Source organism: Bacillus rossius (assembly GCF_032445375.1).
Source record: "Bacillus rossius redtenbacheri isolate Brsri chromosome 9 unlocalized genomic scaffold, Brsri_v3 Brsri_v3_scf9_2, whole genome shotgun sequence".
Taxonomy (NCBI): domain Eukaryota; kingdom Metazoa; phylum Arthropoda; class Insecta; order Phasmatodea; family Bacillidae; genus Bacillus; species Bacillus rossius.
The window spans coordinates 21030672-21056188 of record NW_026962013.1 but is presented as its reverse complement, the minus strand read 5'-3'; the positions used below and the strand labels follow the sequence as shown (position 1 = coordinate 21056188).

Here is a 25517-nt window from a genome sequence, read left to right as displayed (position 1 = left end):
ATCGCTGGGTATCGGCTGTATACGCCCCTGGCGGTATTTGGCAGAACTAAGTTAACCAGCCCAGTCGTGACATCATCCTTCACCCCCCCCCCCTTTTCGAAAATCCCAGACCAACGATTCAAATTACCCGGCAGGTCTTATCAACATCGTTAGGCGACCTTGAAGAGGAGCTTCCCTTACCGTCGTTTGAGAATGATGAAATCCCAAAAGAAGCTAGCCACGGAAATCACTGAATGATGGGATTCTGTACCCGAGTGAAGTGAAAATTAGCTATTAAAACTTTGTATTGGGCCAATAGTCAGTGTTACGTTCAAAATATGGTTTTATTTTAAAAGTAAAATACTTATTTAAACTATATTTCGCGTTTGTACAAATTTACTTTTAGATATTGGCAAGGAAAATCAACATACCTTAAACAACCTTCTCTTATTCAACGTTATCTATTAAGTAGTAAAAGGGGTAGATATTATTTAAAAAAAAAAAAAATGTAACCCACTAAATCAGTATTGGCAAGATATATATAAATTCAATATTAAAATACGCACATTAAAATTTTTTGTAATTAACTTTTTTCGGTAATAAAAATTCAGGATGATTTTGGTTTAATTGGTTTACGTATATTGCTATATTTTCTAAATCACATAGAAAAGGGAAAACAGTGCATCAGTGAAAATTCAAAAATTTAGTTTAAGTAATACTAGCCATACCAAAAGATCAATATGCGAGATAAGAAATTTGGTAACTGCTCTACATTTCAAATAAAAATGCACTGGTTTCATGAATACTGAAATGTATGCGTAATAAGGCATATTATGTTATTATACTAAGCATGACTATAACTAAAAAAATTACAGTAATTTAAAACGATGGCAGTCTTAACATACAATAAGTGCGCGAGTCTTAGTTTATTTTTTAATTGGCTTCTTCGTCAGATGGAAAAGAGTTAAGATTTCATCAAGGAAAAATATATTCTCAAAGTCACTAAACCGGGAGATAGAAAATAAGGTAGGTACTTAATTTTAAATAAAAGTTAAAATAGACTTACGCTAAACCAATTAAAAATAAGTCGTAAAAATATTTTTATTTATTAAATATGTTCTATACTTGACAGTTCTTTATGTATAATTCTTCAAAAATCTTTGAAATTTAATACATATTTTCTTAAAATGGTAGAATATCAGCAATACCCGGAAATTACGTGAGCAAAGCCACGGGTTATTAGATACACTTTTATTATAAAATAAAAACAATTATGCATTTGTAGTTCACGAATGTGATATTTTGTTTATTGCTTCACAACATTCATTTGCCAGTCTCAAATTTCATTGTACCACTTGTCAGAAATGTCACCAAAAATGAGAGATAGTTTTTTTTTTGACGAATTTCAATTACGAGGAAACCTTTCGCAAGACTTTTTTCTTCGCAGTAGTCACTGGGACACCATTAATTTAAATCCACTAAGATAATAAAATTGTGTGTATAATGATTTGTTTTTGTATATTTATATAACTTCCCAACCAATTTTTAATGATTTTCATGTGAATAAAAACTTGTAAAGCAATTTAATTAACTGTGTCATAATACTTCTGATTAGATGGAAATACTAACTTTTCATCAGTAATGTACGACGATAAAAATATTTATTATTGCAAAATAATATTCACTGTTCAAATGCAAATTTAAATAGATTATTCATACATGTTTCCTGCTAATTAATGGTTTAAAATAATAATTTTTTAATATAAAATCATTTTTCTCTTGTGTTAAAATGGGTTGCTAAAATGAGGAATTATAAATACCTATGTCACTTACTAAGTCCGTGCACAGATTTACACAAAACAGCAATGCAAATAATCTTTTTTGGTAGTTTCTAATTTTGTGCCCTGGATAACATGAATTTGGTTTAATTCATACCAAAGTGAATTTTTTGAACAACTTAAATTGATGTCATAAATAAATATTTATTTTATATTAAAAATCCACAAACAGTTTTTAAAATATAATATTTATCACGCCAGATGGAATAATAAACAAAAAATAGCTCTTATATGTTGTCTGTGTTTAAAGAATTGTATTATATTTCATGGAAATAATATTTACCTTTCGGTTATTAAAAGAAAATATATTTGTATTCAAAATACTTGCGCATCGTTTTTACGAGCATTCGCAATAGCACGCAAACAGCACACAGATAGCACACACGCACAGAGATAGCACAGAGCTTGATGCTACATTCACGCACAACACAACACAAAATAATACCGGAAGCATTCAAAAAAGTTTTTTAAATGTAAAACTCCCGTTCACAATTTTGGTCACTGAAGTTGGCATACGTGACGTTTGTTTAGATTCGTGTGTTGTTATTGTGGTACGGTTTTCGTTAAACCCAGAAATATTTTAAATATTTCAAAGTTAATGTACAAAACACAATGAGCATTCAAAAATATATATCACTGTTTATTTCAAATCCGGCTTCTTTAACACATTCAGACCCAGACTTCCAAGCATTTAATTTAGCTTCTTCATTTTTGTATCCTGCGGATCCCCTGTCATACAAAATATTTTTACTTTCTATTACAGCTATCAAAAAGCTATCAAATGTGCCTTCCATTTTTATGTTATCGCGTGTTTGAAAACAATAACAAACTACTCAAGTCAAGAGCACCAATACTTTCGTGACAATTTTTCTTTTATAAGCCCACTCGAGTAGTACTTAAACTGTTTGCTGATTGGCTACCACCATGGTCGCGCACAGAAAATAACCTAAAAGTTAAAAGTTAATGAACTTTCTGTGCGCCGATCCTGTGCTATTTTTCTGTGCGCGTGCTATTTGCCAATGTGGCAGCTCATATCTAATAGTGTATGTTGAACTTCTGTGCGTCTGTGCTGTTTGCTTGCTATTGCGAATGTAGCCCGGGCTTAACTTGTGTATCTAACCTCAAAGCAAGGAATATAAAGAGTGGGAACTCAATGCTATAACAAACACTCTTATTTTCTTTGGAGATCCGGGAAATGTGCGTTATTTATAAGCAACCTAACATAGTAAATCGTTAACTTTTCAGATCTATGTTGGCAAAATTGATTTTTTTTGTGGTCATTCGCTACTGGGAATATTCACCATATAACGTTTAAGATTATTTATTTTGAATAACGAAACAACCAAAACATTATGTAAAAATGCTTCATCTTATGTTAAAAAAATTATAAACTGCATAGCCACAAAGTATGACATCATACCATTAGTTTCTGTTACTAATAACAACACGTGCACGCGTTTGAACAGTCATCGCAGCCATAGTTGTTTCATAGCTACCAAAATCATTCAACGTTGTCAAGAATTATTCCAAATTATGTTTAGCCATTTTACTCAATGCGCCACTCCGTTAACACAACATTTTATAAATTCTGAACTACGAATGTCAGTGGGAATGTACACTATACTGTACATTCCAATCTGATACGCTTTAAGAAATTTCTGTAGTTTTCTTATTATTAAAACTTAATTTTTGATGTTGGCATCTTTTAACCGCACTTCTTTTTTTTTTTTTTTTTTTCGGTGGCCGTACTCCTCCAATTCAGTTGCGCCCGCCGGTATCTAAGCGCTCGGATTTCAACAAAAGGCACCGCCTCTCGATAGAGTGAAACAGAGAATTACGCGCACGACCTTGAAAAAAGCGACGCTACAGCGCTCTGGCGTGGAAGCTGGTAACTACGAGTACCCTCTTGTGGAAAGAAGAGCTGTCTAGCGGTGGAGCTAACAACTACCTCAGTTTTGGATCCGAAAATTGGAATAATAAATCCTATCCCCTCGCGACTTCTATAAGTTATATATATTCAATGGTTATGCTAACCAAAATACCAAACACTAGTCGAACGAGAGCTAATTTAAGCTAGATGTGTGTTTATCTCTTATCGTGGGTGCATTAGCTTAAGGAAAAACTCCGTTTACATATCAAAAGGTAATGGTGTTTATGGTCAAGTATATTTACAAGACCGACCAAAAACAACTTGGGCTATTACAAGCACTCTTACAGCGCAAAAATTACTGTCAGAATGTAATGTTAGTTTAACTTTATTGGAGGTGGCATGAATTCGGAAGAACCGTACATGTTTCACCCTTTTTTAAAAGTGTAAATTTAGAACTGTCAAATATTTCTTCAACTTCAAGGATATTCCACACTTAAAGTGCACTAGTTTGTGGAAACTAAAGGGAATAAAGTAGCCTATTTATTAAATAGTTATTCTGTTCGAAAAAAAGGAAAATATAAAGATTACACAGAAACAAACAAAAGCACAATTTTCTAAATGAAAGTTAAAAATTGTTTATACTATTTTTAGTATCATTATATTCCGTAAATAAATATATAGTGATCAGGGCGGCATTATTTGGTAAACTCGATAAAGTACGTACCATTGTTTATTTTTCTCAACCCTTTCAGTCACACTATTTGTCAATTCCTAGGATGTATCTAATTTTAGTTTGTTTTTTTTATTGTGACTAAACTTTTTTATTTTTTGTGTGGTAATAATCTTACGTCATAATTATAATATTAATGTATTATTATTTTGTAATAATATATTCAATTAAAATTAATATATATAATTATTTTATAGCCATAAATTATGATGTCAACTAGAACGTACGTAGGTCTACATCTTGACCCACACATTCAGATTATGATAAACTCCATGAATCATAGAGATATAGATTGTCAATTGCAGTGGGCTCCAGTGGACGAATGCACTAAAAATATTTAAGACGATGAAAACAAAATAAAAGACGCGAAATAAAAGACGCGAACTAAAAACCTGTAAGTAAAAAATAATAAAATTATGATTAGAATTAATAATTTTTTTTTGATATCGCATTAAATATCTCACATAAAAGTAGCAAAATTGAACATTATACATTTTCCAACTTAAATTCAAGTGCTTCGCTCAGAAGAATATAACTGTATCAATAATATATTTAATTATTTACAGCTTCATTTATATTTAAAAATTTGTTGTTACATGTTTAACTCAAATTGAACGCAAAGGCACAGTATTATTTTCAACCATGATCAAATGATATCCATGATATTCATTTAGCTTTGGTATATTTTTGTAACTGTTGTGTGCTTTTTGTCCATGATTGTGTTATGTACTTTATTCATTCAAAAATATCTTAAAACTACTGTGTTAATTTTAACAATTTTAGCGGTTTTCGAGATAGCCAGTACATAATAATTTATTTACAAGATTTGTTTACTGAATAGTAAATAATTAAATTAAAAAAGTTATACACTTGAATTCTAACCTTTAATTTAGTTGCTACATAAGTAATACATATAAATGGAATGTTCTTTGTATTTGCGACAAAATGGATCTGATATAAATTTCTCATAACTGCTGTACTACTTCCAAAAACTGGAATGGAAACACATAAATAACAGGATAACAGACATGTAATTTGGCTGACCGCTATGATGAACTTTAAAAATTTTACCTCCCTTTAATTCTTTATACATAATTCTTTATTAATAGCGATTCTGCCGAGAAAATTAACTTCTAAGGCATGGTGCAAAGATCTGTATCTAAGAAAGGGGGGGGGGGGGAGAGAGAGAGAATAAATGCAAAAGTTTTGTAGCAGACCTTCCGTATAAGCGCAGTTGGTTGAAGAGCCAAGTTTGGTGCAAAGGGATGTTATGGGTTCGAATGCCAGGTAAGGCGTGTATAACTGTAACATTAACTAAGGTTTAATTTTTACGGAGCGAGGTGGCGCAGTTGTAAGACAATGGACTAGCATTCCAGGCGGACTCGAGTTCGAATCCTTGTCCTGCCATCTTCATTTAGATTTTCCACGGTGCCTCGAAATCATTACAGTCTTCCCTACTATTTCTGAGTTACGTCGTTAAATACAACCCCCTCCCCCCACTAACAATAAATTAGCGTAATAAAACAACAGCGTGAATTAGAGCAATAAAACAAACAGATTTAAAAAACCTCATGAATTTTAAAACACTGATAATTCACGAAATAGCTCAGTAATATGAAAGGCAGGTTTTATTGCTGACGTGACGTAGGCCGAAATAATTTCGCACTGAAAATATTTCCATTCCTGTTTTACACTATTTTACTAACCATGTAATATCGCAAAATGTGTCTCATTTATAGTGAGCCAATAAAGTTTTTAATTGTGTAAATAATTCAGTGTTGCGGTAAATGTGCAAACTAATTAAGTTATATTATTTACAATCGAACCAGTGAGTAATTTTGAGAACATCAAAGTCAATCAATGGAATGGTAGAAAACACTGTACTGTATAATACGCATTTGCATGTTAATATCAGAAGGTAAACACATGTGCAAACTATTCCAATGGACATTAAAATCTAGGTTAAACGAATCAGCTAATAATTTGATGCTAATGAAATTTGCTCTTCACAAAAATAAAGTATTTTAAGGCTATTTTTCTGTATTTTCTTCTTTTGAAAAAAATTATATCAAGGCAAACATGATTTATTTTGCTTTAGAAAAACAGTTTTATAAAAATTTTAAGTTTAAAATAATAATTTTTCTAGTAAATAAGTGAGTTTCAATTAAAAGAGTAATAAAATTTAAAACAAAAAAGTATGAGTGACTCCTTCAGTACTCGCCAAAGATGTGTAACATATAGGTAACTTCGGTAACGAGCAAATTCATGTGTTCTCATGTTGCAAATACACTTATAATACGAAACTTTGATATAAAATTAGTGTAGATTTCTTTGAAATAATGCCGGGTAAAGATAAATATACGCAAAATATGTTTTCAATTACATTTATTAACGTGAATCACACGTACTTTCCGCATACGCCACCAGAATTCGCTGAAGGAGCAGCTACGTCAACTATAAAATCATTTTATTAGCAGACCGAAATTTTAAACTATAATGAAACGGTCCGATACAAGCGAAAAAGACTCGACGGAATAATAACCCCGGCTTTGGACTTGATTTTCCATAAGGAATGATATTAAAAATCTTCCAATTTTGCTAAAATTCATTACAGAGTTTATACTATAACGTTTCCCTATGTCTCTATGGACTTTGGTTCGCGCCATCGTGCCTATGATATCAGCACCGTGGTTACACATTTCCGTCGTACTGACGAAATTAATATCGCCTAATGCCGTATACCGAGGGCTAAGATTTTACAAATCAATTGTACAGTACAGTTTGTACAGTAGCAATAAAAATGCAAAATAATTAATTATTACCAAAAAATAATTGAACCGACAATAAACTACAAATGCGGACAGAAGTAAGTTATTTATCATAAGGAGGTTAAGGAGCTTTCCCATCACCCTCCCATAGGACCAACAGTTGCCAAAATACATTTATTTATTATAAAAAATTAACTTACAAGTCTTTAACACTGATAAATTAAAAATATATAAATAATCTTAGAATGTAATGAAGTTTAAAATATTTCTCGTGCCTTGAAAAGAACAAACAGTATATACACATTAATAATAAATATCAACTTATAATTCACCTACCTGTCAAATCGCACAAGGTTTTTGGACTCTGGAATAGGATGAAACGCGCACTCACCTGGAAAATAAAAAAAGAAAGTAAATTAAAAAAAATAAATAATTAACATTATAAATTAAACAAATTTTAGCTGTTTTTTCCCCCACTGCTTTAGTAATATAATCATTCACTAGTAGAAGGGGAAAAACCTCACAAAAAAAATTCTATAAACTGTAAATAGATTGCAGAAACACTATAAAAAGCGTTATAGATATTTCTTAACTATTGCTAGCTAAAAATAGTGATGATAATACGAACAAAACCATGTAGATATAGTAGTAATATTTGCAATAACAGTAACGGTAGATAATTTGTATGTGATATCCTATTTGTACATAAATGAGAGAAATTGTAAATTTGTACAATTGTTACTCAATCATATACTTACTAATAAACCGATCACGATATTTCGATACCATTTCGTACAGAAGTAGCCCTTGATATATATTAACACCACATCACAGTACTAAAAATTGCGTACTTTTCATTACGAAAAAAAGCCAGTTCATTGGGGAATATACCTGTAAATATTACATGCAGCGACACGGGCTGTTGTGACTGTAAAGCGCACTACAACTAGTATGGCATAACAAATAAGTTACATTAAGTACACCTAACTTTAAACTAGATTCCAAAAAACCTGGAAAAACTCTTTTTGCCGTGATTTTTTGTAAAAATAACTTTTTAGTGATAACCTAAAATAAACTTTAATGTTTAATTAATTTTCTAGCAACTATTTACACCCAAATAAAATCATACAAATAATAATTAGTTTTTTTTCCCTTTTAAACCTGAAAAGTGCGCATGCTGTAATTCATGGTTAATTCCCCAAACTGTTAAAAATGTGACCTTTTCACCTTTACATGCAAATTATATGCACTGGATTATTATAAAGTTTCGTTAGAAATTTGTCGGGGTGTAAAAAAAAAGTTGAATTTAATAATGCGTTGAAAGGTAGTCCAAACCAAACCAAACCAAACCAAACCAAACCAAAGTGTAATATAATGGGTGTGAAAATTCGCGGAAAATTTTCGTTGCATTCGTTACAGAAAATACTAATGCAAGGGAAGTATCGTGTTAGAAACTTTAAATTATTATGCTAATAACGAGAAAATGAAAAAAAAAAAAAAGGGGGGGGGGGGTTGTATGTAAAGACGGTTTACGGACGATAATTTTATGTGATAACGTAATAGGAAAACATTGATGAAAAATTGTATACTAATTTTAATTTTCAAATATTATTTACAGTTTTGGAAATTTAATTAAAATAATTTGTTTAAATATAATCACGAACAATATTGGTTAAAGAAATAAACTGAAATCAAATCAATGTCAATAAATTGTTTATTTGAAATGACGAAATTGGAAAAATAAATCAATTTTTTTTAAATAGCTGCTTTTAAAAAAGCCCACCTTTAACCTGTTTGATATTATAAGAAGATTGTCTCACACTGCATGTTGGCTGGTTCTTGCACGCTCGGCTCGTGCGGAACGTGACAACGAGTCAATGATTTTTTTCGTGCGTGTAGCCGGCGTCCATCGATTTATAAGTAGTGACCGGAAAAAATTGGCGGGTTCAATGACCTCCAGGATGGACTCCAATATCCTAAAACACACTCGGGCAAATACCACCGGGTACATTGGCTGCTGACTTGTGAGTCGTCTCGACTGGGTGGCCTGTGATTCGACACTTGTATGAGTGAGGGTCTCTAATTGGCCCTCAGTCCTCCAGATTAACAGTGAACCAACGGCAGAAGCAGCTCTAAGGTATAATTATTTGAATTTTTAGCATAACACGTAAATGAATCCGCAAAAATTTTCAGGTCTCTGTTTATAATGCGTTATTACGTAAAAAAAAAAAAAAAAATATGCAGCATGGCGTGGGAGAGCGAGTCAGCGCAGACTTCGCCCGACGGCGCCCACTCGGGTGCGCGTCATTTGACCTAAAAGTCATATCTCCTAAACGTCACTTGACCTAAAAATTTTAAAATAATCCTTCAGTCATTTGACCTGAAAGTCACTCGGCCTAAAAGTCACTTGGCCTGAAAGTCATTCGACCTAACAGGCATTCACCCGAAAAATCATTTTAGGTCGAACGACTTTAGGGCAAGTGGAGTGAACTCGCTCACTCGGGCCGGCGGCGTCGCCCCGCCGACGAAAGCGACTCCCGGGGCGACGCGACGCCTGGGTATCCCCCCGACTGAATAACGCCTCCGTCGCGCGGGCGAAAGCCGCGATGATGAACGACCTTCATTACGAGGCGACAGTCTGCAGCGCGTCGCCGCGTATGGCTCTACGTAGAAGGAAACAAGAAGGGGCGCGGGGGTGGTGTAAGTCGGAGATAAACAGCTGCAGACGCTGCCGGCCTGGGGGGGGGGGGGAATAATTAAGGGAAAGGAGCGCGTGTCGCGGTGGTAAAGGAGGGAATGTTGTGGAGGAAGGGAGGATGTAGGTGAGAGTGTGTGTGTGTGTCCCGTTCCCTTCCAGGACATTAGCACCCGGGGCTCCTCCCCCCACACGGGCATAAACAGACCGCCGCAGGTTTATGAGGTTCCCGCGCGCGCGAGCGCTGAGGGTATTATACTGCAACACCGGGAAACACCCCCGCAAGGAGACAGTTCTCGGACCACGCTCTCGGCGAGAGGGTGGAAGAACAAGGCAATGCTTTTAAACGACCAAGGCTCTCCGAGGGCTCGAGGCGCGTGTTCCGCGAGGGACGCGGTCGCGCGACCGGCTCGAAAAATTAAAATTGTGACCCGGATTGTTTACCTCACAGCGGACGCAACGCCTTGCGGGCTGATGGATTCCACGAGCTTCCACCGTTCATTTATCTGTACTTATGAAATATTACCGTGGCTGAGATACAGACAACGCATAGCCTAAACCGGTGGACCTAGAGATTTGAAACTAGAGTAAATATTACTTGAAAACCCTAGATTTGCTCAGAGAAGAGATTTTTGTGAAATTACATCCCTAAAAGAATGGAAAAAAAAAAAGTGGTGTTTATATGAAGCTCTATATGTATTTATAAACTTACGATGGCACTTCGTAAATATACTCTTCAAAGAAATGAAATAATACGCTTTTCATTATTTTCGAAAATTCATTCCCTAAGGGGGTAAACCGGAGGGGGAAGGGGGGGGGCAACGTTTTTATGGAGAAACATTAATCATAAAAATACCCCTCAAATACTCATTCATCACAAGTTCTCAAGTTTGCGAGGGCGTTAAAAATTAAATTGCCTTTTTTTTTTTTTGTTGAAAATCTCCATGGCAATGGCCTGTTGCGTGGTTGCGTGCTTCCTTTGTCTCCATGGCAACGGCTATAGCATTTTTGATGCGTTCTTAAAAGATCAAAATTTCTTCTTTTTTCCAAGTCTTATATTACCCACAGACATGAATCTCGGCAGTGACGTTCCTTGTATTACGTATAGCCATCAACTGGCGCACGAGGTTCTCCGAAAATTCAACTCCCGAAGGGTGGATTCAGCCCGGGCAAGGCCGGGCGCTGCAACTATAAACACGTGGAACCCCTAGTTTTACTCTTGATGTACCACGCGCGCGCAACACTGAAAGGGCCGCGCGGAATCGGACCGCGGCCCTGGATACACCTGCCCAGTTTGGGCGTCAGAGGCGCGGGCAGAACATCATCCAGAGCAGAGCGGGTAACCCTCCCCTCCCCACGCCACATCATCACTCCCCCCCCCTCACCCCCCCCCCCATACACCAACTTCGGGTGCGCGCGGCCACACGAGAGACGGAAGCGAACGCAAGCCAAACGTATTACTGAGGAGGAAATTGCGCCCGAATGACGAGCGTCGAAATTAGGGTACGGCGTAAATCCCTTCCTGGAGATGAGGAGGGTTGCACGGGGTAGTAACTAATGGTAAGGGGGTGGGGGTGGGGGGTTAGCGAAGGGTTGAAAACCTCTCCTGCCCCGCACCGCCCCCCGGACCCAGCAACTCCGCCATGGATGAAGCCGAGCTCACGTCGGCCGCGAACTGTAAACCACGGGAGCAGAAACAGCTCCTCCGTCGGGATGAAGGAACGTCCTGCGCAGCTCCGTCGCGGCTGGCGGGAACGACGGAGATACCGGGGCTTCGCTGCTCTTTCGCCGTCACAGCCAAAAAAACCAGGCCCGCCGTTCGCCGTCACCACGCGGGTTCAGCTCGAAACGTAATATCTCGGTCAACACCCTTCGCACCGGGGTACTTTCATGCTGCACATCTTGAAAACACACACAATTAAATTAAACCTCGTGTATCCTGGTCGAACTGAGACCACGGGCAATCCGGACAATCGAGAATCCGGATAATTCAGTTAATATGGGTAATAAGAAAAAAAAATGTGTCGAAAATTCGGTTTACGAACGATAATTTTACGTGATAACGTCATAAGAAAACATTGGAAAAAAAATTGCATACTTTTATGAATTGAATTGAATTATTGTCACTTAATTATCATTATTTTGTATAATACAAAGAAGGAGTTAATTGAAAATTGCATTTTTTTTCATTGAATACCAAATAAAAGCAGTTAACTTTTTATATGATCGTTTATATGAGATCATATTTTTTTTGTCAAAATTGTAACATAACCTATTATTACTGCACTCGCCGACCGATGCTACTTTTTTTTAATACTCAAAGAACAAATATATGAAATTATATCGCTAATCAAATTCTTAAAATGCAAGAATTAATTACCTTTAATTGCCGCAATTGTTGTTGTAATAAACAATGGAAACCACATAAACTTTTCACTTCACTTTATAAACAGTTGACAAAACAGTTTGCGTGTAGGTTGTGTGCTGCCGCTGTCTTTCTTCTACTCAGACGCATCGGCCGATGGAGTGGAAGAGAGATAGATGCGTCACAAGCCGATCGTGCCTCTCTATCGCTTGTTCCGCGCTCTCGCTTGCACGCTCGGCTCAGGCGGAACGTGACAATAAGTCATGCCTTTCGTGCGTGCAGAAGGCGTTCATGATTTATAAGACGTTATCACGTAAAAAAAAAAAAAACACTTCAAACGCCGCCCGCCGAGACGGGGACAAATCACATGCCGCGATCCCGAAACGTCAAACAAAACCGTTGCCTATTCATAGTTTCACATAAAACGAAGTTATATGAACGTAAAAATACTGCTTTTAAATGTATTTAAACATATTTAGCAAGGTTTCCAAAACAAAATTAGCGTCCAAAACAAAACGTTTCCACGATGTAAACAAAGCAACTTTAGACTCAAAAATGGCCTCTCCGCGACGGGAACCGTACAATAAATAACGTTCTAATTTTCTGTAAAGGTGTACATGTATATTACGGTAATGTACCCTTACACCTCTCATTTACATACAATTAAGTTTTTTTAAATAAGAAAACGGAAAATTTATACTTCGGCAATTTTTTTATATCTGTAATATGGCAAGACGTTCATAAAAATATTAAGGTAATTGGATAAGGGAAGCTTTGATAAAATCGTATGCTATAAGAACTGACTGTAGAAGTAATATATGTTAATAAAGGGATAGATGACATGCCTAATTTATGATTACTCTGGTTTCCCCCTAGATGTTGGGCCAATGCCTATATTCATCAATCGTGGCTAAGTTTTATAAATGAAATAATTTTTAATAAAATATTTTAATACATCGTACTTCAAAATAAAGTTTTCTAACATGCGATGATTTAAAAATATATATTTTTTTAAATTAATGTCAATAAGTATGTCGAAAAATATCTTAAACGATGTCGGGTAATGTGATTACAAATTTTTTTTATAATTTGTAAGTGAAATTCAATATAAAAATTCCTAAAAATGTATAAACATTGTCGTAAAACACTTTAAATGTGACCCATAGAACCTAGGAACATATACTTGGTAAAAAATAAAATAAAATTTTCAACAGTTACAAATAATTTAACACACTTTTTTATATATATATGTATATATATATACATACATACATACATACACACACACCTACCTATACAATGACACACACGAACTTATTAGGCACGAAGCAGTCGTGGCCGAGTGGTTAAGGCGTCTGACTAGAAATCAGATTCCCTCTGGGAGCGTAGGTTCGAATCCTACCGACTGCGAAGGAATATTTTTACCCTAGTCGGTTATGAGTTTAGATAAAAGATAAAGTGAGTGTTTAGGTTTTTAATCAGATCATTATAAAGCTTTTTCGCATATATCAATTTTTTTTTTTTTTTCAGAGTGGTAAATTCTTTTTCTGTAATTTCGACAAAATAAATGTGGGCACTGTGTCCACGCACGACAAAGTCAAACGTCTTGCTTATTGGGCGTAGATAAAGATAATTTATTAGTATTTTTTTTACAGTACAATAGATAATAATTGAGAATAGTAAAAAAATATGGGTATGATCACAAAATAAATAAGTCCTCTTTCTTAACAAGAATAAATAAATAAATGGTAGATTATTTAAATAAAAAAAAGTACTAATTTTTTTTCTTACATTTAAAACAAACTTATGCGAAGTACATTTAAATTTGATTTTAAATAAAGTACTTAAAGCTTGCGAGGGCGCGAATGTTCGAATGCTCGAATGCGCGAGTGTGCAAGATGGCAAGAGCGCAAGTGTTAAAGTGCACATGTGCGCCAGTGTGCATGTGCGCAAGTATGCAAGTGGGCAAGTGTGCGAGTGCGAAATATAGCAATATAGCAATATAGCAATATAGCAATATAGCAATATAGCAATATAGCAATATAGCAAGAGCGCAAGTGTGCAAACGTGCTAGCGTGCTAGCGTGCAAGCGTACAAACTTGCAAGTGTGCAAATATGCTGCATCATTTCTAGCTTTCCTTGCTGTCTCCTCTACCGGTTCCTCATCCTCAACCACGTACATAACTATTCTCCTCCTCTCCCGGTTCCCCCATCACATACAGTATTGTGCGAATTAATGTGAACACGACCAAAAAAATAAAATTTTAGTTATGGTACCACTGTTATGTCAATTCTGACGGGTTTTTTTTATGGAAAATCATAACCTTATGATAGCCATTACTTACCGCTAAGAACCTATAAAATTATAATATTTTAAATATTTTTTTGCTTATGTCTGAGAGTTTTTGATATTTTGCAAAAATATTCGATAATTCATACGGTTTTTTGATTGTTTGGCATCGTGGATATTTCTCCAAATAAAAGACAAAAGATCGTCATGCTTTGTGAGTATACATCAATGACACAGAGAAGCATTTCAATAGAATGTGGTGTGAGTGTTAGTTCTGTAAGTAAACTATTAAAGCAGAAGAGAGAGACGGGATCTGTTGAAGTGCAGGGAAAAGAAAAATGTTGAAGAAAAAGGACGACCGCTCCTCGAGAATATGCCAGCCTTCTGCGTAACAGCAAATTACACCCAAGAAAAACAAGCTAAGACCTTCAACAAGATCTTGAATGGGTTGGGGTTAAAATCCATGTCTCTGCAGTACGCAGAAGACTCTTGGAAGGTGGAAGAAAAACATGAGGCCACAGAAAAGACAACTCTTGAGTGCTATTATGATGAAAAAGAGACTGAATTGGGCCAACAAATATGTCAAGTGGACCGAAAATGACGGGAGGAAAGTGGTGTCCTCAGACGAGACACGCATTCTTGTGCAGGGCCATAGATAAAATTTCATTCTTAAGGGGGTGGATGAAAAACTGACTTCAGCCCATATTGTACAATCAGCCAAACATCCAGTTAAGATGATGTGCTGGGGCTGTTTTTTGCACTCGGGACTAGGCAAACTTATTCCAGTAAAAAGAATAATGAATTGTGAAACATATAAAGCAATGCTAGATCAGTTTTGGTTCAGGAGCTGGAGTAAGTTCAAGCCAACGAAAATGCAATTTTTCCAACAATATTCAGCTCCATGCCATACTTTTAATAACATTGTGAAATATTTCAAGGACAAAAAATTATCATTTTTGACTGGCCTGTAAATTCGCTAGATCTCAATCCCATTGAAAATTTGTGGGCCATCTGCAAGGCCATATTACAAAAGATGAACTGTACAACGAAAATAAAAATGGTGGAAGCAGTTGGTTGTACAAGAATGGTTTCGAGAGGAGGCAATCAAGAATAGTTGTAAAAATTTAGTTGACTCCATGCCGAACAGATTTCAAGACGTGATTAAACCAAAGGAAGTACTTATTATTAAATAACCGTATTTAAGCCTTGTTTAAGTTCTAATAATTTTTTTTTAAAATTTCGAATAAACAACATACACGAAGAAAACAATCATCGTGTTCGAATTAATTCGCACAATGCTGTAGATACTTAGCTATTTCCCCTCATGCAATCTAAATTTTCGTACCGCACTAAAAATGTTGGACCATCGGCAAAGAAGTTTCACTTCAAAAACCCTTTTAGTGAAGCTCGACACGAACAAAGACTTTGTTCGCTATCTCTGCATGAAGAAAATAAAATAAGTCTTAAAATAAATATTATTGTTTCTTCTCCTGCCTTCTTGCTGGAAACACGACCATTTTTTTTTTCCTTCCCTGAAGGGCCTACAGTCGCCCGAGTTTCGCCGCGAAGTTTGTCCGCCGTCCTGCGACTCGATGTTCCCTCGGAGGTCGCCGGAAAGGCGAGGAGCAGGTCGAAATGGACTCGTCTGGACGACGCCCCGGGGACAGCTACACGTATTCTCAACCCCTACACAACCCCTCCGCCCCCACCAACCCTTATAAAACGCGACCCCCCCCCCTTCCATAACCATCCTTGCCGGAGCTGGACGCGAGATTTACACTCGCGAGGACCACCGCGCGGGCCGGGAAAGATCTTAAGATTCACCGACCCCCCGTCAGCGCTCGCTCGCGGGACTTCGCGGGTCGGCGCAAAAGAAAAAATACAATTTTTTTTACGACGAATTCGCACTTTTATTTTTTCATCGATTTTTTTTTTTTTTTTTTTTTCGCTGTGTGGACATCTTAGCTCCCGGTAGTACACGGAATTTGGTGGGATGTAACTGCGTGCTTGACACCTGTGGCGGATGGCGGGAACGGTAGTTCACAAAGCCAAAGGTAAATTTCGTGGTATTCATTGTTCGGTGGATTTTTTAACAAGATGGGAAAATATGTTAATAAATTTCTTTATCGAAAATCAGGTCAAAAAGCAGGGGTTTAGTATTTTTTTTCCGAGTTGTTTCTGCTTTTTTTTCTCCTTATTGTGTATTCAGTTTATATTGAAGTTTCATATTACAAATTTTCAAAATTCAATCTATTTTCGTTAAAGTACAGTTTCGTATCACAAACCCATTCAACTGCTTACTTTATTTCAATATTTTACTTTATATACAATTGGATATGTTACATAGGATAAGATTCCCCGAAACAATGTTTCTCAAAGTTTTATACATATTTTCAAAATATATTTTGGTACTTACAGAGCTTTGCGTTACAAAACACACAATTAATTTTTTTAGTTTATTATTTTATGTTTTATATGACTTCTAATAACGATTGAAAACACATTACTAGTATTCAAACATTGATGCATAACAAAGCAGTCTAAAATATGATTATGGGTTTTCTTAAAAAAAAATTATTTTCAATATATAAAGTAATTTCGATGAAATACAAACTTACTGAAGCATTAAACTAAAGTCAATGAGCATTTCAAACACTTAAGGTAGAGGTATTCGATGTGGTAAGTGGTAGTAACACTGGAAAATGCATTATTTATTATAAATGTGTTACATATCATCTGAAATTATATAAACCATTATATAATATTCACGCATGATTAAAGTAACAACCTGCATAAAGTCCGAGAAAATTCCTAATATGTTTGATCACGCTGTGTCGATCCGAGATCATCGTCATGACTGTCGATCCCAATGATCTACGTTCAGCGCAAAAAAAAAAAGGAAGGTTATTTCAGAAACAACTTTAAGTCACTATTTTGGCTGCTTTGAGTTAAGCATGATTAACTTCTGTACATGTAGCCGCATACATTTAAAGAATAGAATATTTGGTCAGTTCATTACTCGGATTTTAGATGATCATGAAAACCATCATTTATTACAGATACAACATAAGTCAAAGAGCCATGATCTTTCTTCACAAAACAGTTAATACAAAATTATCTACATCCATCATGACAACTGCAAAGTGACATTAACTGAACTGAAGTAACCCTGTAAAGAAGTAACTAATTTTTATAAATAATGTTTAGTATTTTAATTATTTAGTGTGCATTTTCTTGTACTTATTCCACATAAATGCATTTACGTTGAAGTAGTAATTAGGAAAAACGTGTTCATTTCAGAAAAAAAACACAAGTCAAAAGTTTTTATTAATTAAAAATGTAAACCTATAATAATTATATTTTCTAACACAAGCTAAGTTAAATTTCAATTATTATGAATAATAATACATGTATAAAAATGTTCATGCAACAATCATAAAATAATTTATGTGTTTTGTGCCTCCTGAAAACATAAGGTCCAGTGACTTAAGTTGTTTCTGAAACAAGCTATTCAAACGTGGTCCAACCAAGATCAGGTGAGCCCAGTTGATGGAAGGAGATCACGCCGAGAACTCCTAAAGCTGGGTTTACGATTGATTTCCTTAAGAATTATAACTTAACATCGAGCACACGATTAAGTCAAAACTACATTTTCCAGTTTATGATTGACATAGAAGTCGTTAATTCTAACAAATCACAGCACAAAACACATGGTCGGCCTTTGTTCGAAACGGAGAAGCAGGTTTGAAATAGGTTATTGACAAATGGGATATCTATTTTTCGAAATGGATGATGATTACAAATGACAGTTATACGAATTCTAACCCAAAAATACTGCCTCGCTCGGTCCAATAATAAGACATAAACTTCCGGTTGAAAGGTTCCGGTTTGTTGTGATTGGTCGCTTCCCTTAAGTCTTAACGAAAAATATAAAATATAACCATTTCTGTTAAGTATTAAGTCATCATATGGTTCGCACACGACCCGTCAAAATTCACACACGACAATCATAAACCATTCCACTAGTTTACATAGAGTCATATGGTAAGTACACGACTAAGTCTTAAGTCTTAGTTCTTAATTTTGAATCGTAAACCCACCTTAATGGTGCAAACTGGCCCATGAGAAATGCGACGAAGCACGCGCGCTTCGTGACGGTACGAGACAGGCAACACGGAGTGCGGCGGTACCTAGTGAAGATGAGTGGCTTCCCGTGTAGCATCCCCCCCCCCTCCTCACACTCACACGCACACTGCTCCCGTGACGGCACTAACAACCGACCCTCTTGCCTTCGGCTCTGAACTCCCGCGAAGACGTCTCCGGGGATGGAAACTTCTCCCCGAATCGTCCAGCATCATCTAGCGCTGCGTCGAACACTCAACTGTGCTGCACCCTGGCGACCGTGCTAAGTAACAAACCCCGGGTGCAGACTCTGTAGCTGTGCTGTTCAATTAAGTCTCTCTTACACCCAATCAAAAGAAGAATTTTAATAAACGCAGAAAATAAGAAATACGTAACTTTAGTTACTTTATTGTTTTAAAAAACGCATATACCCCCTTTAACAACCGCAGGATTTTAATTACGCAAAATGATAAATGGTGGTTGATAGTTTACTTATGTTTATTATCAGTACCCAAATTTTTATTGTGCTTGATTAAATTTAAATCTTAACATATTACACCTTTTACACCCCTTAGGGCCGGAATTTCGCAAAATGGTACAATTGTGGTAGGTAGTTTTTGTGTGTTTATTATTGGTCCCTAGTATCCTTTCTTATACTTGGTTAGCTCCGGAGATATAATTATTAGTCTTTAAAACATACTTGTCCCTTATTCACCCCTTATAGGTTGAATGTCACAAAATATAAAACATTGTGGTTGGTAGTTTTCGTATGTTCATTATTGGTACCCAAAATCACTCATTACGCTTAGTTAAATTCGGAGATATAATTATTAATCTTTTAACACACTTGCCCCTCTTTCACCCCTCATGAGTTAGATTTCGTAAAATATAAAAATTATGTTTGGTAGTTTTCGTATATTTAAATTATGATTGTTAGTTTTCTTTATTTTACAGCTGGTGCCAATTATCTTTTCTTATGCTTGAATAGTTTCAGAAATATAATTAATTATCTTAAAACCATATTTGCCCCTTTTTCACCCCTTTAAGGGTGGAATTCTGTAATTATGTACACCCTAGTTTTTAAGTTAGTCAAAAAGCGTTATATTAAAAAAATTCACCAAAATACGTCAAGTAGTTTTCAATAGATGCTCCAACACACAGGCAGACTGACAAACAGACAAAAAGACAAACAAACAGACAAAATGTTAATAACATTTTTTAGTTCTCAATAATGCATAGTTAACCATTTCGAATAGTTTTTTCTTCATTTCATCCAATGTAGAGACTTTTATTTTTAACAGTTTTATTATTAGCATACGTTAGAGTAGCCACGTGGCAATTCGTTACGCTGTTCAATACCGAACGTGATAAATATACGCAAAATATATTTTCAAGTACATTTCTGGACGCGAAACACACGCGTACTTTCCGCACCCACCACTAGATTTCGCTACAGGAATTCTTAAACGCGCACTCTAGCAGCACGTTCGCTATGTCGACTATCGAATCATTCGATTTGGAGACCGAAACATTAAAAAATATAATGAAATGGCTCCGATTAAAGTGAAAAAAAAAATTATTGTAAATCTTTGGACCATACTTCCGACAAAGAATTTTACTAAAATACTGCCAATCTTGTTAAAATTCATTCAGTAGTTAATACTGTAAAGTTTCCCTTTGTCTTTGTAAACTTTAGTTTGCACCATCCGCCACAAATGGCAGCACCGTTGTTACACATTCCGTTCCATTACCTCCGTCGCATTCACGAAATTTTTCCCAAGAGCAAAAATGTAACACATTAAAAAATTTAACGCACGTTTCAATAAATTACGTAATTACGTTCGTGAAAAAAGTTAGGCATTGAAATATTACTATTTTAATACTTTATGTTAGGTTTTTTCAGGCATAAAATAGTCAACTAAAAAAATCACTCGCGATTTAAAATCCGGGGTTGGAGTTATTTTCCCAAATATGAACTGCGAAATATTTTAAATAATACAGTTAAAATTGACTGGATTACAAGCAAACGTTTTGGCAACAATTTAAAAGCGAGTAATATGGTTATTACTAATTAACTACTAACAAATATTTTACTCTGCTCAGTTTAGACCACATTAAAAAAAACACGCACAGCCCTTATTTTAATAATCTCTGTCTGAAAAATGTTTATTTTACACCAACTCTTTCGAGTATTAAAATATTTCTTCAATGTGAACGCGGACTTAATTACGTGCAGGTATTCATCCCGGAACCACCAGATATAATTATCGCCACTTCTTCCGCGGAACTCTCTCACAAACCGCGGGCACTCTTAGAAAGAAAAACCTAGAGATATTTTATTTTTTTAAAAAAAGTTCCCTCTTTATTCGAAAGCTCCGCTTCGCGTAATTAATTTCACATTACGGAGCTTGCTTCGGTAAGTTTGTGTGAGGCGACACGGAAGACGCAGTGTGAAGAAAGGGGCACCAGAATTGAGAGTAGGGAGTAGGCTGATGTCGACCGTAAACGATGAAGGTTAAGACGCTACTGCAGAATTGTGGACGTGTTTCTCTCTCAAAGGAAACAGCATGCGAGAAGAAAACTCACGACATTTCCCGGAAGCAACAAGTGTTAAAATATTACTTTTTTTATCACCATACAAATTACCCGACTACCTATTTTTTCACGGAAGTTTCAAGATGAAAAAACGACAACAGTCGAAGGAATATTTACTTCTCGGTAGTAATAGGCAAGGCAGTGTAAGCAAACTGGTTCAATAACCTCAATGTACACACACATTTTCTTCTGTCCGACGAACGATTAACTAGTTACTTCAAAGTTAGCTACAAATGATCGGGAAATGTTCATAACACATTAATCTGGCGGGTATTATTTAGTGCACATAAGTTTTAAAACTAAATATGTACAGTCATAATCCCGTTCAACAAATACTTCATTGTAAGTATTAATGTCAATACCAGCCAATGGTCAGGAACCACTCAAATAAAATACTAAGCACAGTCGAAACAAGAACACGTACAAAAAAAACTGGTTGCATGGCCGCCCCGCGCTCGTTAGAGGTGAAACTTCTTATATATATATATCTCTAGGTATAAGAATGTATATGATTGTGTGCAAGTAAACGAGTGAGCAAGTATGAAACACCGCATATAAGTGCGCAATAAGCAAGTAAACAAGTATTCAAGTGCACCTTTATAAAAATATGCAAGTACGCGAGCGTACAGGAAGTCCATAAAATAATGTCCCATTTTCAATGGTATATTATTACAGTTTAATTTAGACTATTTACAACAAATCATACATAAAATTGTAGGTAAACTAACCTAGTTTTTCTTACAAATGTTCAATATATACACCTTCAGTTATACGGCACACATTCCCAGATACGAAAATAATGGGTATTTATTTACCTTCCCACTTAGACGAAAAGTTGACTCATTGCTGAACACTACACGATCAAGAAAGTAATTTTCCTGCTCAAATACCTGAACTGCAAAGTTACAACGTTACACCATAGTCATCTGGATTTAAAGCGTACTTTATGTTAAAATCGTACCAAATATCAAATGACTAACTTCAAAATTAAAAAAAAAAAAAGCTGGGACGAATTTGGAAAAGGCGAGTTGTGGATTATGTTTCAACAAACGCGAGTAAAACGAGATGTCTTCCACAAATAACTTTATTCAGGCAGAGATAGCTTTCGCTTCGTTATAAAAACCATTTTAGATGCTCTGTACAACTGTACAATAAAAATAACGAAAAAAAATTAATTTAATAAAATGAATATTATAAATGGTTAAAGATTATCAATGTTGAAGAGGTAAATTTCGCACTTAACTGGTTTTATTGACGTGACAACGTCTAATAAATCGATGAACGCCAGCTGCACGCACGAAAAAAGTGTCCCGTTACGCACATTGTTCCGTTACGCTGTGTCCCGTTACGCTCATTGTACGCTTGCGCCGCTTATTACAACAACAATTTCGGCAATGAAGGTTAATTATTCTTGCTTTTTAAAAATCTGATTACTAGTATAATTTCAAGTAGCCTATTTGTTCTTTTATTATTAAAATCAAAATTATTCAATTTTATTGATAAAGGTATGCAATCATTTCATCAATGTTTTGTTATGACGTTGTCACGTTAAACTATCGTCCGTAAACCGACTTTACAGACAACCAATTTTTTTTTTTTTACTAGAATTTGTATTCCTCCACCCGCCTCCCTTATATGTCGCCGCCCTAGGCGGTCGCCTGTCGCGCCGAGCCTGGTTGTAGCTCAGATCCCACAGTTGTCCCGCGCGCGACACGGGAGGGGCGACAGACGCCGCGCTGGAAGCTCCAGCGAAGCGTCGCTCTCAGCAACACCGACGCCAGACAGGCGTAGCGCCGCTGCAAGCTGCACCGCGGCCGGCTGCAGTATCTCACACAGGAAACACGCAAGCCCCCGGTTCGGTACCCGCGCAAGCGCAGTTAACACAAATCACGGGGACCAACAACATTCCCGGGCGTCCACACACAAACACCAGTTTTAGAGTTTAATTGCGTCAGCGCGCGTGGTATATCACCCACATCTCTCGCCCCTTTCTCTCTCTCTCTCTCTCTCTCTCTCTCCCCCTCTCCCCTTTCTATTACTTTTCCCCCACAACCCCCCCCCCTCCCCCCCCCCCAAAAAAAAAACCAAAATAACGATGGCAATTTTCGGATACGGTTCAACTGGTGAAATATTCCGTGCCGTCACAGGGAATCGACGTGAATTAGTTTTTGTCTACTTCAATATAGGATTACATGAATATACACGAGCCAGAGAGTAAAGGCGATCCAATGAATTTTCAACACCCAGTCCTATTTCACTAGAGCAAACGAAAATCACGAAACGTGTGTTATCTGCACCTATGAAACAGTACCGTGACTGACAGACTTACTGACTTGACAGACAACGTACCGCCTAAACCGGTGGACCTAGAGATTTTAATTTTGGAGTAAATATTCCTTGAGTACTGAGAAGGAATTTTTTTTAAATACTATCTCTAAAAGGATGAAAATGAATGGTAAACTTTATGGTGGTTACATTGAGTTAAAAATAATCTTAATATTTTCGCTACATAGAAAATGAGCACATATTTAATCGATCATTTTTTTTAAAATATTGGATAACCTAAATATGTTAAGTACAGTAAGTTCTTAAAATTTTCCAGAATTTTATAGAAGTTTCCGAAATATTTGCAGACGAAATGGTTACTTCGAAATCTACCTACGCCTGTAAGCTGTGTCGAGATTTTTTTTTTTTTTTTTTTTTTTTTTTTTTTTTTTTTTTTAACAGGGGGCGAGACTTCTCGCCTCCAATGTAACTCCAGTATACCAGCAACTACAGGACAGAAAATCCACAGCAGAAAAGTTTTCATAACTCTGCGTGTAAGCGTCGTGTCTGGAAGCGTTTGGGTGGATGCATGTTGGTTGTGTTAGGGGGATGGTATAAGAAGGGGGGGGGGGGGAGAGAGAGACGGCACTGAACGAGTGAAACGTGCGCGCGGAAGTTTCCGACAGACACAAAGTCGTAAAAAAGAAGTCTCCCCACATTCAAATGTAGAAATCTGCGAAAAGGTAACCGAGAAGGAAGAATAAGTAAGGGTTGGGGGGGAATAGGGGATTGAGGGAGGGGGAGGAAGAAGTGGCGAAGTTCCACGCCCCAACAGGAGGAAAGTAAAATACACAATACCTTCGCTGAAATTTTCTTCCGCAGTTGCTTGCCTGACTGCAAGGAAAAAACTTTCTAATGTGCGCGATTCATTTCTCGGTTCAGACGGGGAGGACAACAATAACAGGAATAAAATTGATATTAGGGAACTTACGCCGGACGAGCATTTCATTCTCCGACTCTGGGAAGAAAGCAAGATGTCGGGTACAGAGAATTACTTGCGTTCCTCGGCAAAATTATTTCGAAGAAATAAATTTCGTTGGCAAATTACAAAATAAAAAAATCTGAGCGAGTCTTTCGGTACTTGCCAGTGATGTGTAAAAATCTAACTTCGGTAACGAGCAAATTTATGTGTTTTCATGTTGCAAATAAACTAATAATACGAAACTCGTACGCGAAATGTAACGCAGAATTATTTTTTAAAAAAATGCCTAGCGTGATAAATAAACTTATAAATAAAAATAAATACTTTTCAAACATCAAAATTTCTGGATGCGAATCACACACATACTTTCTGCGCCCCGCCACCAGAATTCGTGCCAGAATCGTAAACGTTGCTTGCCTCCAGCACGCGCAGATAGCAATTAGCACCATGATGCAACAGTAAATTTTAAAATAATTAAAAATGTCCCGGTAAAACCCAGATTTTAGACCTGATTTTCAACAAGGAATTTTATTAAAATACTACCCATTTTGTTAAAATCTACTAAACATTTAATACAATAAAGTTTCCACAAACATTAGTAGTTATAGTTCTATTGCATTACTAAAATACTAAGCGGAAATCTTTTAAAATAGACATTATAACACTAAGTATATGCTTGATATTTGTTTTTGCTTAAACAACTGAAATCAGTCTGAAAATACTTCCTACAAACCAACCTTAACCTTACTGTGTTGAGTCACCATTATTATATTATGTTATTAAAAAAGTAATAGTAAAAACTTTCCATTGAAAAAATTTGAAACACTCCTCTTGAGGTTACCAACAGCGCACTCTATCGCTAGGCTACGAAGCCTCATGGGAATTCGGAAGAGGAATATGTATTATAATCATTGTAATGATAATATAATGTTTTTAAGTATTTTAAAACTTTTGATTACTTTTTACTATGGCTATTTTCGTTGACCAAATATATTACAGGATAGTTTTACTATCATAA

At 36.0% G+C, this 25517-nt stretch overlaps 1 protein-coding gene and 1 non-coding gene across 5 annotated transcripts in view; one reads left to right on the top strand and one right to left on the bottom strand.

The window, feature by feature from the left end:
* Window positions 1-25517, bottom strand: part of LOC134542946 (disks large 1 tumor suppressor protein-like) — a 387316-nt gene that overhangs the window by 113759 nt on the left and 248040 nt on the right. The gene's annotated exons all lie outside the window — the stretch shown is intronic.
* Trnas-aga (transfer RNA serine (anticodon AGA)) lies at window positions 13574-13655 on the top strand. The gene has a single exon. It is a non-coding gene; the product is annotated as a tRNA-Ser (tRNA).